Raw genomic sequence first — 17,085 nt, 5'->3', positions numbered from 1 at the left:
CACTATTCGCAATAGCCAAGACATGGAAACAACCTAAATGTCTATCAACAGATGAATGGATAAAGAAGATGTGGTACATATATGCAATGGAATATTACTCAGCCCCAAAAAAGAATGAAATAATGCCATTTGCAGCAACATGGATGGACCTAGAGATGATCATACTAAGTGAAGTAAGTCAGACAAAGACAAATGTCATATGATATCACTTATAAGTGGAATCTAAGAAAATGATCCAAATGAACTTATTTACAAAACAGAAATAGACTCACAGACATAGGAAACAAACTTTTGGTTACCAAAGGGGAAAGGGGAGGGGGAGGGATAAATTAGGAGTATGGGATTAACAGATATACACTACTATATATAAAATAGGTAAACAACAAGGATCCACTATATAGCACAGGGAACCATATTCAATATCTTGTAATAACTTATAATGGAAAAGAATCTGAAGCTGTACACCTGAAGCTAACATAATATTGTAAATCAACTGTAGTTAAAGTTTTAAAAATTACATCTACCCTTTGTCATTCATCAGCAAACTAGCAGAAGCTGTGAGGAGGACATCCAACAGAACTCTGCTGCCAATCAGATCCCACTGGCTCTTCTGTCCATTCCACGTGTCCTCCTTAGGCCTGGCCTCCCTCCCAGCCAGACTCAAAGTATTCCAATGTCAAAGGCTGAGATGGAGTAACAGGAGCCAGATTTGCCCTCCCATCTTCAACACATGGAAGACTGGACAAAATATGTGCAGCCAGGGTTTGGACAAAGGGCTGCCCGGCATTATGGTCCATGAGAGGAGGGAAACAAGGTGAACCCAGGATTGCACAAGCACACCGTGCAGGGCAGGGAGGGGAAGAGAACCTGGCTGAGCTGAGGAGAGCTCGAAGTTTGGGAAGGTCAAGGAGACACGAGTTTGTGGCCCAGATACAGGACAGAAGGGAGCTGCACAAGTTAAGTTGAACAGGGCCCCTCTCCCCCATCATGAAAAGTTCTTCCCTTGTCCTCCCTTCCTAGACTCCTCCTAGACCAATACACTGATTTTCTGTCAGTCTTCAGGCATGTTAAGGAACAGCTATTGGGCTACAGATTTCTTCAATTAGCACCGTATGGTCTCAAAACTGTACACATTTTAACTAACTGGACATGAGTGTTTCCCAAGCATCCCAGCACCTACTTTTAAAAAAAAAGATCATCCCTTGAGTTCCTTCTGCAAAAGTATTAATTAATTCAGTCTAAAATGGTCTTCTAACCAGCCCTTCAGCTCCAAACATTACACTAAGTGATAGAGAGATTGAGATAACATCCTTAACCCTTAAGGAAATCAGCTTGGTAAGGAACACACCTCTGACTCACTCTATAAGGTATATTTTGGAGGATCATGTTTTCAGAGGGTAACCTTTGCTGCATATCCTGGGAACATCTTCTTTCTCTCGAATTTTCTGATAACTGCAGGCATCTTGACTACCTGCAGCACCCTGAGAATCTTCAGTAAAAATTTTGTACTCATCTATAAAATTGAACTGCTTTAAATACATAGAGACCAAGATGCATGCCGGCTAATGTTTTCCTTTCTGTCGCAGCGGATATTTGTTAGGTTCTGGCCACCAAGCACCCACTCATTCTGCTTTGGGGAATAATGACAGTTTTCTTCTTTGGCACTGCTACCTTCCCCACCCTCTGACCCGCGCATTGGGTAGGGAGCTGGCCCTTCGCGTGGCCCAGGACTCAGATTTGACCAATCAGAGTATGGTATCTCCCTAGTCACTATGATTGGTTAAGAGATGATCATGTCATCCAATCAGAACCAGTGAAATACAAGAAGACTTTTCCTGATGGCTCTTTAGCAATAAGGAAGATGAGAGTCAGCTGCCAGCAAGACCACCACATGGAGCCCTGAGAATGAAGCCAAAGATGCAGAATTCAAAACCAGTAGATGAAGAGACATAAGGTTCTCCATGGCCATCTTAGAATGCCTTGGCCAAGTCTCACCTTGAGGATTTTAGTAAATGAACCAATTACTCCCCCTTTTCTGCCTACGGTAGTTGACTTTCCTATTGCTTGCTATTGAAGCACCAAACCCTACCTGAAGCAGATCTAATCTTAAGCTTTTAAATGAATGAACCTATAATTTCCCTTCTTCTGCTAAAGTTTGAGTTGCACTTTGCAGTACTTGCTATTAAAATCCTCCTGATACACCAGCTGAGTAACTTCTCTGCCTCATTTTGTGCCGATTCTCCAAACTGCTTTATTGCCTGCTCATCGCTGAGGAAGACAGATCGTTTTTTACAGATCCTTCCTTTTATGTGTGGTCTCTGGTCATCCCTGGTTCTGTGGAAAATATGATGGGAAATACTGAACAACATTAGACAAGTTATTTGGGGCATTTTGTTTTCACACATGCCAATGTGCATTATGAATTTCCAAAGTTTATTTGGCAACCTCCAACTAAAAATTGGCACTTACCATCTGCCTCTACAAGGAGTAAGTCACTAGCCAGTGCAGTCGCTGACCTTCAACACACACTGAAAGGAATGAGGCACTCTGTGCTCTGGGAAAAACTGGTAGAAGAGGTCTTCAGATAGTTAGATATTTTGAGGAGAAGATTTGTATGAGCCCAAATTCTTGCATCTCCTCATATCTAGAAAAGCACTAAAATCATTAACAGTGACATCTGTTCCTCGTGACTAGCAACCAACCTCTGTCAACGTGTGTGCTTGACTTCACGTGCCCCCTTCACTAAAGTCACATATATATTGATGTTCCCCCCACTTCTTTGGATCAGTTCCTCAGAGCTATCTGAGAGGCTGTCTCCCTGGCTATAGTCCTTATTTTGCCCCAAATAAAACTTAACTCAGAACTCTCATGTTGTGCATTTTTTTTCAGTCGAAACAACTGAACCTATCTTTCATGTGGCAATGATTACATGCTAGGAAACCTGTGTTCTAAAGAATTCTAGTTAAAGCACTGCATTTCCAGCAAGCCCAGAGAGAATAACAGAGTAAGGTTATGAGAAGAACCAGGTTATGAGATGTGTGACATTTGGAAGGAACCTGATGACATTGCTCTCAAGAAAAGACCTTCAAAGCTTCATGAAAGATTCTGGAAGGGAGTGGAGGAGTTAGGTGGGAGAGCCAGGTGAGGCTCTGCCTCGGGAGGCTTTGAAGAGTCTGCAAAAGAGCACTGAGCACCAAATGAAGTAGGAAAAAGGGCAAGTAGAGTTAGAAAAAGCAGGAAAGCGTAGGTGGGGGAACACGTGACACTGTGCTTAGAACAATCTTTGGGAATAATAGATGACTAGAGATGGACTTGTTCTATAAATATGTATTGGTAATGGACAAGCCTCTCTCAATTTGGATTTAAATTACTTGAAAAAAACCACATATTAACAGAGGTCTTTCTCATTCCAATAGAAACTCTTGCAAATGAATTAACACTTCCAGATCATCTCTGTGGGAAGAATTTCTCCAGCATCAAGTTTTTGTGTGATTTTTAAAGTGGTTGTCCTTGGGAATTCCCTGTGGTCCAGTGGTTAGAACTCTGTGCTTCCACTGCAGCGGGCACGGGTTCGATCCTTGGTCGGGGAACTAAGATCCCACATGCTGCACTGCGCGGGCAAAAAAAAAAAAAAAAGTGATTGTTCTTAAAGTGGACCAGAGCACTTTTATATTGTTTACTAAAAGATGAGAGAAACAGGAAGATAACTGAAAGTTCAATTCATTTATAAATACACTTGTAGATAGTGACACAATTCGATACTGCTTTTTAAATATATTGTAGGACTCATTTTGTCTGTTGGAGTTTTAACTTATTTTGGTTGTGCTTGTAACATTAAATATGCTACTTGAACAGATGAGACTTTTAAACATAAAAATCAATAAAATGCATCTGCTGTGGGACTGTGTTGAAGTCATGGCGCGATGCTACTTATTCTGCCCTCTGCCCAGCGCACAATGGGGCATTTCTCAGGCTGCCACGATCCCTTGTGTTCTCTCCTATCTTGTCTCATAACTTATCCAGAATTGAGAGCTCATGTTATCATGTGCAGGCTGCATATTCCCCTGATATATTAAAGGTATATAATCATTACTCCTACGTCGGTCCTTTGAAAGTGACTGAGTCAGAATAAAGCACGTGCAAAAGTGGAAGACAGAAGAGGAGAGAGATGGAGAATACACTTGGCCTCTAGAATCTAGAAAAGGGAAGGCAATGGGTTCTCCCCTAAAGCCTCCAGAAGGAATGCCATCCTACCGACGCATTCTGTCCCTGTAAGACTCATGGCAGGCTTCTGATCTCCAGAACTGGAAGATCATCAATTTGCATGGTTTTCACCCACTGAATTTGTGGGGATTTGTTACAGCAGCAATAGGAAACTAATACAGACTCTATTCCATCTGGGTCCACTAGACCTCTTTCTCTCTTACAAGCCTATTTCAATTAATAACTTACCTAGAAGATATTAAAACACTCTGATTATTAGTGGGAAGTATTTTTATACCTCTATTTTAAATTTTATTTAACTCACTCTGTTGGGGTCAAATATGTTTGAAGGGTACATTTTCTTCTACATATCTAAAACAGTGGATTTCAAAGATGAAGGTCAATGTTACACAGTTTTTAAAAATATTCAATGAGAGGAAAAAACCTTATAACAGTAAAATTTATGTCAAGCTCTTTTCTTATCAGAAAGAGACCCCTCTTGAGATGTTCATATAAACCAGCATATCTTAGTATCTGATTTTGTTATTCCATTTCTGCTGGGTCTGAAAATGACTCAAGTAGCAAAGAAAGAGCTGGAATCTCAGGAGAGCCAACTGGTCATTTCCCTGATAAGTTGTAAGCAATCAAATTATCATACGATGTAGTCGTTGATCATTTCCAATAGAAAGGATTGGGTAAGTACAAAGAAGAACGGTGCCTCAAGGAGTAGGCAATATAATGTAATTAGAGCTCCCCTGATATAGTAAAAATGCAAGCAAATGAAAGCAAAAGAAAAGTTACAAGGGCATTGGCACCTGGAAAAACTGATTTAGGGTCTTTCAATAAAAAACAAGTGCTGAAGAATAAAATCATATCAGAGTGAATGAGTTCTTCATAAACTTGTAACAAAAAAGAACCATGCTAAGCAGTGATTGACAAAAGTTATGTTAATGAAAGATATCTAACTGTAGCTGAGTTTCTTATTTGTTAAAATTTTCTCTAAAATGTGCACCATTCTTTAAAAATACTTATTGATGATCGGAAGTTGGTATGCTTTGTTCCCGAAGAAGGTCATTTTAATTATATCCTAAGTCTAAGAAGAAGTAGCCTTTCTTCAGAACATAGAACCAAAAGAACTAATGATGCATGGAGCCACATAATTCATTAGGTCACTGAGAGACAGGGCCCGTCATTATAAGAATGTGAACCAAATGTGGGGACTTGTACAGTGAAAGGAAATATTTCCATTCATCTTGAGGAGTTCACAAGAAGAAAGGAAATGGAGCTGACAGCAGTGAAGAAAAGCACGTCAACTCTATGGTAATCTATCTGGGATGTGAAGTGAAGATTCTGGAACAATCCTGGTCCTCCCTCCATCTCCCTGACGATTCCTTTCCTGGCGTTGCCTTGGAGTCTTCTTCCTCCATTCATTCCCTAAATGATCATCCTCTAACCTCTCCTCTTCTTGCTCTGTGCCCTCCCTTTATATAAATCAATGATTTGAGCCATCAGCTGTTTGCTAAGTACCTACAAGTTTGTATCTCGAGTCAAGACCTGTGCCCCAAGGTCCAGACCCAAATGTGAGAGTCTTCATACTTCTCCCATGAACCTCTCACATGAACCTGTCACATGTGCCCACTGATTCATTTTCTTCCAACCCCCTGTAAACCTCCCCTTCTCTGCATCCCCCAGCTCAGAAGATGTCCCCACTGCCCATGCAGCAGTGACAGTCTTTCTAAACCCTCCTCCCTCCTCTGCCCACATCAGTAACTAGTTCCAGTGCCTTGATATTTCTCAGTCCTACACTTTCCTTTCCTTGCCACTGTCTCTGCTTGTATCAAGCCCTATTTCTTCTCACTGAGACAGCATCCTCATTGGCTTCCCTTTCTCTATGCTCCCCCTCCAACCTACACTCTACACTTCAGCCACATCTATTCTTGTGCGACATAAATCAACTCATATTGCTGCCCTGCTTTTCAATTCCTTTCTGAGAACTTTCAGCATAAAGTTTGAATTTCAAGACCCTTCGCAATCAGAAATTGCCTCCATGGTAGCTCCTGAAACTTTCTGCCATACCTGTCCTTACAACCATCCCAAACAATTGGCCATGACACAAAGTCCCCATGACGTGATGTCTTTTACGTCTGGAATGCACATTGCCACTCTTCAAGTCCCACACATCCCTCAAGGATCAGACTAAACACCGTTGCCTTTAGGAAGAGTTCTCTGGTGCTGTGATCTGATTTGGACCTCTCTCGCTTCCCACAACGCCTACTGCGTACCTCTGTGATGTCCTTCCCACTCTGTATTGTAATCATTGGTTTGCTTTGCTGTTTCCAAAACAGAAGGCAACTTGACAGGCAGGGATACTCACCACTATACTAACGAGGAGAGAAGGCAATTTGAGGTCCATACTGGGCATCTCGATGTCTTGAGCTTCTGGCACAATGCCTGGCACATAATGGGTGCTCAATGAATGTGGTGACCCAAAAGTGTGCTGGGTAATTGTCAGGGGGAGGGAAGTTATTGAAATAATGGACGAGTTACACAAAAATAGTGAGATGGGCCTCTGCTCAGAAATTATCCCACGCTTGGAAAAGACTTGGACGTATCAATGGAACCAACCAGCAAGAAATTGTACTATTATTTAATTGAAAGTGAAGCATATAGAATTTGGGGAACAGGAGCAGTATTTGACAGAGAAATTGGCCAGGTGACAGTTCTTGGGTCCCTAAAATAGGAGAGATTTTTGGCGAGGTAACAGACTGAAAAAATGATGATTTAGTACTTTGGTTAACTTATTTTGGCTCACTCTCCATTTTACTCAGACCATTGATCAGAAATCATATGTGGAGGCAACACCAATAAAGTGACCTCTATTCTATGAACAGGGTGTTTTATAAGACTCTGTAAAATGGTAAATAAAATCTTATGTGAAGTCTTTTCAAATAATCCCAAAATACTACTCTGCCTCTATTTGGAGGATACAAATCTTTCCTTTGAAGACACAATATCTCTCCTATTATAAACCATGGAAACTTTCCTTTTTTTAACTGTTTCTTGATTTATGAGGTACTGTCATCCATAAGATCTTTATTTCCTCTAATATAAGCATTTACCCGACAATATCTCAATGTACCTCAATATCTCAAGAGACCAAAAAAACCCTAATGCAATGTGGATACCAATATAGGTTCGGTGGTTAACTGTTTCTCATTTAGTAAAGAAAAGCTCGCCAACCTTCCACTCTTCAGGGGCATTTTCCAAACTCCAATAACCACTGGATGTCAAGGCCATTTCTTTTATCCAGTTGGTAGCCTCACACGTAAGAACAGAGGAGTTTAGACATTAAAACGCTCTTAAGATCACGTTGGTTGTAAGATTCCCACAGGCTCAGCAAATTTGGGCCTAATTACTGCCACCTTAAATGTGAAAAGAGGATATTCTGAAGTTGCTTACAGGAAGATCTGGCACAATTTAGAAGAATGAAAATCAACAGTGAGACAGTGGACGACTTTAACTTAATTAAAGAATAGCTTCTGGTGAGAAAAGCAACATGTACTCAGAATTGCTGTTACAGAAACATTGAAATACCTGAAGTGCTCTGATAATTAAACAAAATTCTTCAGCAATCCTGTTTTCTTCCTCTACCACTGCAGGAGAGTTCCTTGCTTCTCTTCTCTTTTTAAGAAGGAAGGCAGGAAGGAAAGAATATGACCCCATGAAAATGAGTTTTAGATAGGAGGGGTGACCAGGAAAAGGACCTATGAGAAATGTGTGACCCCTTTCGAGGCCAACCAGAAGAGACCACGATTTAGATCCTCTTAAACCTGCAACCTTTTTTTTCCACTCTCTTTCAATTCCAGAAACACCCATCTTCTCTTTCAATACAGCCTCTTTCTAACCTTCACTCTTGTACTCACCTCTCTCTTAATTCATTCTTCATTTCCTTCCTTCTTCTTCCATCACTGTTGGTGATACAGATTGGACAGCTGGGAGATGGGGTGCAGAGGTAAATAATTGTGGATTTTCCAATATTAATGTTGGCTTGCGAGGGATAGTAAGAGTCTGAGTCCACATTCTTGCAACAGCAATTCTATCTCAGTGTATCCAAAGTACAGTGAGCTTTGAACTGGAATTAAGTTAAATATAGAAAACCAGTTTAAAAGACATTTGAATATCGTATCAAATCCTCTGGATCCTCATTTACAAGACACCTCTGTGTGTCTTTCATTTAGTTAGGCACTAGGTAAGCTTATAGGTTTGGAAGAATACACAATCTCTGTGCGACCTGGAGATTGCTAAAGAGATTTCGATCTTCTCTCCGTAGACCCTGAACCTCCTCCGGACCTCCCGGGTCGCCCCCGTGTGGGGCTTAGAGCTACTGGAAATAGCCACACAAGAGGCCGTGCTATGACCCACCCATGGAGCCAGGGCCCTCCTCTTCCCCTTTCTCTTCCAGAACCTAGAAGGACAGTGAACTGTAGAAGGCCCATCCTTCCATGGTCCACTCAAATCCCCAAAGCCAGCACACCAGACCACTAAGTATATAGGGATGGATTACCTCGGTCCGTAAGCTTGATGTTCAAGAGCTGTAGCAGTGTTTCTGCATCCAACCTAATTTCAATTCAAAGCACCCCCCAGTTCCTCAAGTGTGTGGGCGAGGCCTCAGTCCTCAGGCTGCCGAACATCTCTGCTCTCCTCTGGCCCATCTTAGGGACAGATGGAATCAGAGATAGGGGCTGGAGCAAGGTTGAGGGGGGCGGGTAGTGGGGGAGGTGGAGAGTGCTCCAGACCTAGTCCCATTTACCCAGGGATGAGACCTGCCCACTGGCTCATGCCCTTACCAGGTGAAGGTCAGAGTCAGCCTTCTGGGGAAATCAGGACATTTTTAGTTTTGGTGATGTGGCTATGGGTGGTTGGCTTAGGGGTATCCTCAAACTGTAGCCTCCTTTTTGGTTTTTCTTTAACACATGTATGTGTACTTCATTCCTTTTTGTTCAGAGTGGTATTCCATTGTAAGGATACACCACAATTTATTTATCCATCCACTTCTTCATGGACATTTGGGTCTCTCACAGTTTGGGGCCATTATAAAGTAAACATTTATGAGCACTGTGTACTAGGAATTTTGGGGGGGGAGTGGTAAATACATATTTTCTTTCCTTTTGGGTAAATACCAAAGAGTAGAATTTTAGGGTTAAATAGTAAGTACATGTATAACTTTATAAGAAACTGCCAAATTATTTTCTAAAGAGGTTGGTAGTGTACCTCTCAGAGGTATCTGAGAGTTCCAGCTGTACCATATTCTCACCAACATTTGAGATTGTCAGTTTTAGCCTTTTTCATGGGTGAGTAGTAATATCTCATTGTGGTTTTAATTTGCTTTTCCCTGATGAATAATGATGTTGAGTAACTTTTGGTGTACTTCTTGGCTCTTACAATATCTTTTTTTTTTTCCTTTAAGAAACTGATGAAATATTTCACCCTTATTTTAATAGGTTGTTGGCCTTCTTACTGAGTCATAAGAGTGCTTTACAAATTCTGGAAATCTGCCTACCCCCAAGGATATGTAGATTTTCCCCCCTCATTTCCTCTCAATGTTTTATATAATAGTTTTGGTTACTATATTTAGGTTTTTGATCCATTTCAAGTTAGGGTTTTTTGTTTGTTTGTTTGTTTGTTTGGGGGTTTTTTGGTTTGGTTGGTTTTTTTATGTTGGAAGGTAGAGGTCAAATTTCAGCTTTTCCCATATGGATGTCAGCTGTTCCAGCACCGTTTGTTAAAAGACTATGCTTTCTCCATTAATTATGTTGACACTAGGACCTCTACATCTAACCATGACGAAATGATAGGAATGGACTTACTCCTAAATAATTAGGAAGCTGGACAACATAAATGAAACAACGGACAATAGGCAGTTCAGGACAGGGGTCATTGGAGAAGGGAAACAAATGAGGCGGTCTCTGCATTTGTGCCAGCTGACTGCCTGGAGAGTTGCCAGGCTGAAGTACAGGAAGGAGGTACCCAAATAAGTAGCCTCCCTGAGTTGAGAAGACCAAAGTTGGAGTCCAAGGAAGCCAGAGCTGCTAGAATTTACAGAGCAAAATACCTAAATGGCCAAGAAGCTGAGGTAGTTATCCTCTGTTCCCATCCATTATCAGCTGAGGAATGTCCCGGGGTGTCTACTCCCAGGATTCCTGAGCTGCGAAGGTAAGCCAGGAGAGAGCCCTCAGGCTGGGACATGATGGGGCTCCATCGGCGTTTTCCAGAACGGTAACTACAGAGGCCGTGTGGGCGGGGAGCTAGCAGTCTCTGCCTCAGGGGGTCTTGAGTCCCTTCTGCAGGGAAACTAGCCCAACTGACAAGCCCTGATGAATGGAAACTTCAGGAGCAATCATAGCCCCGCCGCTGCCGCCACCTGGGCCCCTATTCCATCTTGGCCAGAACGGAGGTGGTGCCAGAGTACAGACTTTCCTAGGAACTTGGTGGGCCGTGGTGTGGGCATCTGGGAGCCTAAGTCAAAACAGAAAAGGAAGAACAGGGCGAAGATGGCATGGAGGCGGCTGTGAAAACCTGTGCAGACTCATGGGAGGCGCATCAAGGGACTTGCTCCCAGAAATAGCTGGCTGTCTTTGGAGGGGGTGACTGAGGTTCTGCGACTACAAAAGCTGGGGCCATGGTGCCGTTTAGCAGGGGGGTTCCCGGTGAGTTCCAGCTAAGCGACTAGAGCCCGAGTTCCTTGACCTCGTGTGTAATGACCTTTCACCTTTGGACCCATGACACCACCCACCTGTCCAATGTCAGCTCTGTGATACTGACTAACATTTTGGAGCAATTGTAGAGATCAGCTCATTTGTTTCCCTTCTCCCGTGATCACTGTCCTAACATTTTGGACCTCCGGGAAAGTAGGAACTTGTCCATTTCATTTGCCCAGCGCTTAGAATGGTATCTGGCATATAATAGACCGCAAGACATATTTGGTGAAGAAATAAGTATGAAACAGTCTCACACCGCACGCTCTTCTCCCCCATCGTTCCCTCTGTTACATATATTCTCCCTCCCCCACCCCACCCCTTAACCCCATCCGTACTTCTCCACAGCCCACGTCCAACGTTGCCTCCCGTTAAGAAACATTTTCTCCAGGGCAGAATTAGCAAGCATATCTCCCAAAAGGCAAATGAGAATCAGCTCGTTCCTGTACTTAGCACTTACCCTCTTGGTCCAGAGATGATTCTAAACCCCATCGCTGGTCATGAGTTTCACTTAAAGATGACACATTTCGTTGCTGCGGCAAAGAAACTAAGCCTTAATTTAATCCACCTTCAAGATGCACCCTTCTTCTTTAAACCATGACTGAAGTACTGGTGATGCCAAGAGCCAAAAAGGGCTGAACAATATATGCCAGGAGAAAAATGAAAATGACGAGTCCCCATTTCTACCCCCTAATTAGTTAAGAATTACAACTGCCTTCAAGTTGCCGTAAGGAGTCACGATTGTTGTAGAGCTGTGACTTCTCCTGAGAGGAATACGCTGCTGAGTGTTCCACTCCTGGCTCTTGAAATTAAAAATCTCATTATTCAAAGAGCTTCTAGCAATATCTCAACATATTAAATTCAAAAGTTCATTCTCAAAAGGCTTATTCTACCGGATGCTGTGTTAGGCGGAAGAAAAGGCTCATGAAAAAAATGGAACAACAAGGCTGGAAAATATCTAAGTCATGAATTCCATCCTCTTTTCTTCAAGTAAGGCCCATTTTAGCTGCTGTGCATGGAGGAAACTGACCCCATGTGATCCTTAAAGACCTTCGGAGAGCATGCCACCAGTCGAGGCACTGTTACAGTTGAGACAGTACTTACATTAAAGTCAAGCCCAACTATCTCTTCTTGTGCAGCCCTCTTCGGTTTGGGCACCATGATTGGGCATGAAAATTCCAAATGCTACCAAACTAGGGACATTCACTCTTGTGTATTTGAGACATTCACTCAGACTCAGCAAAATTCTACTACAGCATGATTCAGAATCAGATATACTGCCACCCAAGCCTTACCTTCTGAAACATAAAAGTTCCAGAATAGTCTTCACGTAACACAGTTACACACATCTGCACATCAGCAGTGTCCAGAGTCTCAGTGGAGATGCATAAACTTCAGTCTGCCACGTGAGGACCATTGGTTACCAAAGAGTGAAGGGAAATAGCATGGAGACTTGTGGCTGACGCACAAATCCCCAGATATAAGATTAACTGTCACACTTTAAGAATTAAGGCCCCCTGGGACTTCCCTGGCGGTCCAGTGGTTAAGACTCCGTGCTTCCACTGCAGGGGGTGCAGGTTGGACCCCTGGTCAGGGAACTAAGATACCTCACCCTCCACATTGTGACCAAAAAACAAAACAACAACACCAAAAAAAAAAAACAGAAACACTTTCCTCAATAAAGTGAAGAAAATATTTTTTAAAAATAGTATTAAGGCCCCCAATAGGTGCATGAAAAGATGCTCAATGTCACTAATTATTAGAGAAATGCAAATCAAAACGACAATGAGGTACCACCTCACACCAGAATGGCCATCATGAAAAAGTCTGCAAATAACAAATGCTGGAGAGGGTGTGGAGAAAAGGGACCCCCTCCTACCCTGTTGGTGGGAATGTAAAGTGATACAGCCACTATGGAGAACAGTATGGAGGTTCCTCAGAAAACTAAAAATAGTGTTGCCATATGATCCAGCAATCCCACTCCTGAGCATATATCCGGACAAAACTATAATTTGAAAAGATACATGCACCCCTATGTTCATAGCGGCACTACTCACAATAGTCAAGACATGGAAATGACGTAAATGTCCATCGACAGATGATGGATAAAGAAGATGTGGTATATACGTATACAATGGAATATTCGCCACAAAAGAGAATGAAATAATGCCATTTGCAGCAACATGGATGGACCTGGAGATTATCATACTAAGTGAAGTGAGTCAGAAAGAGAAAGACAAACATCACATGATATCATACATGTGGAATCTAAAATATGACACAGATTAACTTATCTATGAAACAGAAACAGACTCACAGACATAGAGAAGAGACTTGTGGTTGCCAAGGGGGAGGGGGGTGAGGGAGGGATGGATTAGGAATTTGAGATTAGCAGATGCAAACTCTTATATATAGGATGGATAAACACAAGGTCCTATTGTATAGCACAGGAAACTATATTCAATATCCCGTAATAAATCATAATGGAAAAGAATATGAAAAAAAGAAAAAGAAAAAAAGAGAATTAAGGCTCTGAAGACAGAAACAATGGGGAGTCACCTCTTCCTTTCTCCTTCTAGTTTTATTGCCCTAACCACCTCTGATGATGTCTATATGAGACATTTCTAAGTAGATCTAGAGAAGCATTCTACTTTGAGTCAATTTCACTCTATTAAAAAAAAATACACAGACGATGTCTTTAAATTTGGCCGAAACTCTCATAACTTCACATCATGATTTCCCTGCGGCCTGAAATTAAAGAATCAATAATACATTCAATTGTCCTAATTGGTAGTTACAGATCTTATCTTCAATTCATAGAGGCAATCTCCTCCGGCATATTTTAAAGTCAGCTTTTACAGTTCACTGTGCAATTTGCAAAAGATTTTTTGACTAACAATTGTTTTGGCTTGGTTGAGGCCCTTATCACATCTCCCCTGGATCCTTTCAAACCTTCCCAAGGCTCTCAGTCAGCTTGTAGGCCAAGCTGTTCCCATCCTCCATCTCCTCCTTGTAGCAGACCAGATGGAGTCACACCCCTGCCTACGATCCTTCAGAGGTTCTGCTCAGACTTTGGGAAGAAGTTGAAACACCTTACAAGGCTCTTTATCCCCGTGCCCTCACCTCTCCCATGCTCCTTGCCTCCCTCTGCCCTTCTTTCCAGCTGTACCAAAAACTAACTGTTGCCCTAGATGTCACTGTACTGATGGTCTCCAGACCTTTTCATATGCTCTAGCCTCTGCCTAAAATTCTCTTTCTTGAGCTTGAAGCCTTAGGTTAGCCATTCCCTTCTCCAAGGGTCCATCCTCCACCACGGTGCTTCCCGACAGCCATGTCATGACATTAGAGCTACAATAACACTTCAATAGCACCAAGTAATGAATGGATTGAGGTGAAAAGAGAGGCCACCAGAGATGTCTCTGGCCAGAGAGAGCAGACCCTGCCCACTGGTCACTCCATGCCCAACCTGGCTGCTCCAAAGCCAGAGGACAGCTTGGTACCTCTCCAACCTGGTGTTGGCATTCCCACTGGGCAGCCCCACTCTGAAGATGTTCCTCCGCAATCATGAAACAAAATGAAGTTGTTTCATTCTCCATTACAGCCCAGATGAGTGGCGTCGTTCTGTAGATTCTATAAAGGCAGCGGCTGTGGACTTTTGTGGGCAGCACGGTGACCCCAGCATGATGTCCAGGGCATCCTCGGTGCTCAGAAAGCGTGTGTCGGCTGCCTTGCAAGCACAAACAAATGCTAAGGAGGAACCTGGCACCGTCCCTTTGCACTGAGGTGCAACTGCACGGGTATGTGGCAGGAGGGACGACTTAGCCAAGCAAACCTTGTGGCTGATTGCCTTTATTCTTCTCCCGGCTGGTGTACGGGAGCTGGGAAAATTCTAAAGGCCAACATAGAAGGCATAAATGGCATCTCCTTTACATCGTAAATATGAGAGTCATCCCCACTACCAAGGAGTTAATTACGTTCCTCCTTTTTTATGTTCGACAGACTCAACTTCTCTGAATTTGAACGATCCTCTGTAAGTTGCCAGAGCCGGTGGCGATGAAGATTTTTCTTAGGCTACCAGGCAGCCAAGCACTTCCAAATCCCTCCCTGAGATGTCCGCTTCCACTGGCTTCTTGTCTGAGAGCCTGCGACCAGCTTCTCGTGCCGATTCCAAACCTGAAACACAACATCATCATAATTACACAGAAATACCATCCTAATAAATCGCCATGGGTTGTTCTGTCTCATTTGTACTGCCAAAGCATATTTTTTGTATCCTAAGTACCACTGAATAGACACCCTCACGAACTCACTAGACACCATCATGAACTTACTTTCCCAGAGAGGTTTCATTTAAGAGTTAATATCAAGGACCTTTACGTAGCTCTATGCAACCCTAGCACATCTGAACAACACAACTGAGAAGCGTTTGTCAAAAGGAGAATGTATTCAGAAGAGACAGATGCTTACATTTTTTTCCCCTTACCTTGAGCTTAATGCTATTTCCACAGCGAAAATTACAGACTTGCTTTGTTTCTGGCCATGGCAGCAAATCCAAACAAAAGCTTTCCCGGCAGCCCCAAAGCAAACCCGTGACCCCAAGCACCTGTCACTTCTGTCGGTTGTCATCACCACTCTCTTCTCCATAAAGAAGTAAATTTTCAAAAGGACAAAAATAAGCAAGCAGAGCTGTCAGTCATTTCAATTCTTTATTTTTCTGAATAGAATATCTGTCTTGGTCTATTAAAAAATACTTGGCCACTCATTCGGAATCCCTTCATTAACAGGAGGTTTTAAGTCTAATCCATTTTGCCATTTTGAAGAACTATCTCCCATGCATTTAAAAGCCTGTTCTCGTGGTGAGGTTAAACCCTCCACCTCTCAGCACGGTTTCGTTCTGCTTAAACTCCTGACTTCAGGTACACAAGGCATTTTCATTAAGTCACCATAATTTTTTGGAGAAGAGAGTCTATATTGTATCTAGGAGATGAATATATGCAACATCATTTTTAAGCTCTAAAGAAAAATACAAGCATTAGCTACCTTTATGTTTGTTATCCCTTTAGCACCTACTGCATAGCAAGGACTCAATAAATGTCTACTTAATTAGCGTAAATGTGGACAAACTGTAAAGAAACAAAGGGAAATATTTCATGAGGATAATAATAAATTCAAAATACAAAATCTCCTATGGTGCCAGCATTGCTGACCCTACAATGTTGGTTGGGGGCCAAAGTGGGCTCCCACTCCTGGACGTGTACCCACGGAACCAGACATGGCTGTTGTCCTTTGGGACCATCTGGTGCCAACCTAAGGTTGTACTCAGGGCTCACATTCTTCAAAAAGAAAAGCGACTGCACCAGGCATTAGTGAGCAATGAGATTTTACTGGAGATTCCACAGGGAGCCCAAGAATATCGCATCACACCCTGGGAGTGACAGCTCTCCCTCCACCCACCCCAGCGGACACCAGCCCCTCCCTCGCTGCTCCAGACGGGCGTCCTCCCGCTCTCGATTCAACGCTGTCATCAGAGAGGTAAAAGGCAGTCCCAACTGAAGACGCTTATCACATGGGGGCTTTTCCAAGTACGGGAGAGAGAAAAAGAGGTATGGAGAGAAAAGAAAAATATTCCATCCCAGGGCCATCGCGCAAAAGACAGACCACGTGCTAAACCTTACACCGTGATATGTTGTAAACGGACACAGCATTTTGGAAAGGGAAATGATGGCACACAGAAAGAGCGCCGGTAATACCCACGCCCCTTGAGTCGCTCCAGAGAACACAGTCCAAGAACATACGCCCACAGGAGGAAGCAATGGCCGCAGGAAGAGGCTCTGTGAGGACTTGTCCGCGCTGGAAACCAGAGAGGGCTGGGCCGGGGTGAAAAACATGGTAAATGTTCTTTCTAGGAAATGCTGCTGCACCCGCACAGTGAAGTCTTCTTCTTTGATGAAAAAATGTAATTAAGGTGGCCACCTTGAAATGTAGAAAACAGTTATTTTTCACTTAATCGTATTAAATGAAAAAAGAAAAGTTAAAAATAAATCAATAGACCGTGATTATAGACTATAGTTGCATTAGTAAATATGTGTATGGACAAAGGTCTGGAAGAACTTTTAGAATTTTTAAA

This window comes from Eschrichtius robustus, chromosome 2 (assembly GCF_028021215.1).
Source record: "Eschrichtius robustus isolate mEscRob2 chromosome 2, mEscRob2.pri, whole genome shotgun sequence".
Lineage (NCBI taxonomy): Eukaryota > Metazoa > Chordata > Mammalia > Artiodactyla > Eschrichtiidae > Eschrichtius > Eschrichtius robustus.
The sequence above is the reverse complement of the archived record's forward strand: the minus strand, read 5'-3'. Positions refer to the sequence as shown.